General features: G+C 30.2%; 1 protein-coding gene across 3 annotated transcripts in view; it reads right to left on the minus strand.

Moving 5' to 3' along the window:
* Positions 1-3,876, minus strand: part of LOC117182113 (4-hydroxyphenylpyruvate dioxygenase) — a 549,071-nt gene that overhangs the window by 448,651 nt on the left and 96,544 nt on the right. The window lies entirely within an intron of this gene.

The following is a 3,876-nucleotide window of genomic DNA, read 5'->3' on the forward strand; positions in this document are numbered from 1 at the left end:
AACACATATTTCCCACAAATTTTTAAACACGCCAGCAAAAAAAATAAGGAAAATTGTACAATAGAAATAGAAGAGTAAAAGATGCTGCCAGTCCTAAGCCTGCAAAAATTGTGAAGTGAAAATGTTGATTCATTTTGCTCATAAACCGAAACTCAAGTGTACTGTTTTCAATTTTTTTTTTTAATTTCAGGATACACTTCTGTACAAAATAATCACTTTTTAATATTCCTCCTTAATAAACTTTAATTGTTTGGGTCCATGAAAATATGAAAAAGAAATTGTTTGGCACTTTCGATCCATCACATATATCTCTATTGTTTTGTGAGTCTGTACTTTGTTTCAAAACTAGCATTCAGGTACCAAAAAAATCAGTTTCGATTTTTCAAAGGGATCAAAAAATAAAAGTTCATTAGAAGGTTATACTTCAATAAAAGTCACTGGCGCACACAAGATGAGATAGTTTTATTAGTCATTGCCGTTATTATGAAGATTCCCACACATAGTGCGGCATTTGCATCTACTAGCGAAAGAAAAAATTTCAATTGAAAATTTAAGAAATTTTGATGTAAAAGTATTGTTTGCAATGTAAAAATTCATAATCTTCAATATTTTTAAATCTAGTTTGTTAATCAAATTTAATTTTATACGTCAATATAAAAAAATATATAGAAATACGAATTAAAAAATTAACAGTTTTTTTTTCTTTTCCTTTAACGTAAATGTAAAAACAAAAACAACATTTCTTAAATTTATTGGTATAGGTCTTTCCAGAAATCCACTCAGAATTTTTTATGAAATGTTATCCAAAATTGGTGAGAAATTTCCTTAACAAATTTATGTTGAACCTAATTTCTTAGGAAAAAATTCAACGTTTTTTTTTTCTTGACCTTTTTCATATCATGCGTTTTTTGGCTTAAAATGTTCATTTTAGTTTGTTTTTTCAGATTTTGAAAATGCTCTAACTCTGATAATTTTCTTTTTATAGAAAAAAGTCAAGAGGATAAATTGTTTGAGTTTCTGCGTGCTAATTTTGTTCATAGTTCATAGAATTTTGAAATCTTGAAAAAACAGAATCCAATCTGATAAATTTTTCGAAAATTATCGTGCCTACAGAATACACACTACAGACAGACAAACACCTTCGTAAAAATCGTTTTTCTGACTCAGTGGGTCTCAAAACGTCGAGATTTAATGAAAACCGACAAAATGAAAATTTACATAATACCAATACCTTCTCATTAGGGTGAGAATGTAAAAAGACCATTACATACGAAATAGCTCTCACTTCGATTACATGAACAGCAAAACATTATTAAATTGAACAAAATTTAATTAAATTGTCGAGCTGGAGGAATATGAAACTTTCAAATATTTTATATTTTAGCTTTACGATTTTTCACGGTGATAAATTGCAAAATTACCAAAAAACGTGTTTTGTTCATTAAATCAGATTATGTGGGCGCATAGAAAATTTATAAACACAATTTCATTCATTTAATTATTTTTCTTATTGGATGCGAAAACATTATGTGATATTTCACGCGCATATTGTGTGGACGAGATATTTGTCAATTTGCTATATTTCCCTTCAGCTGAGCAGGTAAGCCGAGAAATATGGTTTGATAAAAATGGTTGAATATTGTCTGTCTCTCTCGTTGGTAAGTTTCTCTTTCTAACAGGTCAAAAATTTTACCAGCCGAATCCTACCAAGTTTCGGGTATGAGTTTGTCTTCATACTTGCCAGGGGACACTAGACTGTATTTCCGATTTTCTTTTAGATATCACTGCAGTCATTGCCGTGCTCAGCCAAACCTACCGTTTCGCCTTAATTGCTTCAGGCGACTTTATCCGATTTGCAGTTAACGGTGTTCTTCCAAATCACGGCAGAATAGGCATGTCGTTGCCGGATCTAAAAAACGAGCGAGCTGTTCTACCTAGATCACGGTCGTATAAACAGGTCCAGAATCTCCAGTGGTGGGGGTGACTCGCGTTTTGACGAAAACGCTGTTTCTCATAGTGACCACGGAGAGTGGAGCGCGATGATCGGAGGGTATATGGTTTATTTACTCCCACGTAACCTCTGTCAATCTCGATTAAGACCACGATAAAATCGTGAAAAATCTATGAAAAAGGATAATAGAAAATCCCGTTACAAGTTTTGAAAGAAGTAAATATGACTAGAAATTATATCTAATCTACAGTTCAACATATCCCCAGTGAAAGTTTCGCGAAACTGTTCAAATGTGAGCTTAATTACAAAATATTTATTTATAAGATTTCATAATGACATTCGAATTTTTTGTTTTAAATTAGCCTAGAAATCTTAACAAAAGTTGTATAATTCAGCTCTTAAAAATTGAGTTTTATCAAACAATAATTGTTTCCAATTATTATGCTTCATTCAATTTTAATTAAAATTCGAAAAATGCAGCGCGTTTTTGTATTCATAACGAAATTCCACTTTTTTAATTGTAAATTAGTCTAAAAGTCGTAACAAAAGTTATAGATAATACATCTGTTAAAGGTTGATCTTTATTGAATATTTATGTCTAATTACTATTCTACATAAAATTATAATTAAGTCGCTAAAAATTTAGCTTTTTCGTAAATTCACAATGACATTTGACTTCTTAAATTATAAGTATGTCTGCAAGTCGCAAATTGAAAGTGTCACAAACCCAAAATACGCAACGAAAAATTGTAACCTCTAAAGTCCTTACGTATTTTCTGAACTCGAAATGATTTTAGGGCAAAAAAAAAGAAAATAATATTTAGAAATATTTAATTATTGATAGAGGATTTAAGTATTTCAAAGGACAATTAGGTATTCCTTATTTGAAGCGAAAATATCAAAGAATTATTCGGTAAATACATTGTTAAATTACAGAGTTTTGGAGTTAAATTTTTCATTTTTGAAGCTTGCAAAGAAGTTACGAATGTATTAAATTAAATATTAAATTAAATAAATTAAGGTTAAATTAAATGTGATGAGTGGGACACGTGACCAGATACTTACCTTACCGCCACTTTTTTATTTCCTAACTTATAATCATAAGAAATTCCACATTATATTGAAAAATTTGGGATAGTATACAAGAAGCACTAAGAATGGTGAGTGCTCCTAAATTTGTATAATTATGAAGAAAGTTTTTTGTTGTAAATAATTTTTTTTGCTTTTTTCATCATTTTAAAATTTAGGACCAAACCAAAGTTGACCAGACCCACCTTTTTTAGTATATGAAAATATGTTAGGAAATAAAAAAGTAATGTAGGAATCTTGTCACGTGACCCACTTATTAAATGGCCTTAAGAAGTAATATATAAAAAATAAAAAATAAGCATTTTCTTCATATATTATGTTTTATTGTAATATCATTCAACATTGAGATTGCAAACTGCTTTTTTGTATAACAATACTGGAAAAGATCTTGTTTTTGATAGTATTAAAATATGCTTTTCAAACCTGAGAAAAATTAAGAAATATTTTTTTATCCTATAAAAAAATCACATAAGAATTTTAAAGCCAAAACCTTTTTGCTTTCATTCATTCTCGAATTGTGATAGTTTCCTCTTTACACTAGATCTCTTTTTGAGTTTCTGGTTCTCTTGGTAGGCGAATTGCCTCATCCGGAGTCGAATATAATAATATAAAGCGTAGGAAAATAACTCAGAAGCATGCTTCTTGCATGGAAAAGTAAATGAATAACACAGGCCAACAATTCTCAGAACCAGAGACCAGACCTACTATACCCGAAGGTTTTTGCTGCGCTGAAACCGAATCTGACCTCAGAAAAATTCCATCACCCTCAGTTTTCGAGATATTTTAACCTAAAAGGGTCAAAAACCCGTTATTTTGATGTGTTCGAGGCCCCGTAA

The sequence above is a fragment of the Belonocnema kinseyi genome, chromosome 10 (assembly GCF_010883055.1).
Source record: "Belonocnema kinseyi isolate 2016_QV_RU_SX_M_011 chromosome 10, B_treatae_v1, whole genome shotgun sequence".
NCBI lineage: Eukaryota > Metazoa > Arthropoda > Insecta > Hymenoptera > Cynipidae > Belonocnema > Belonocnema kinseyi.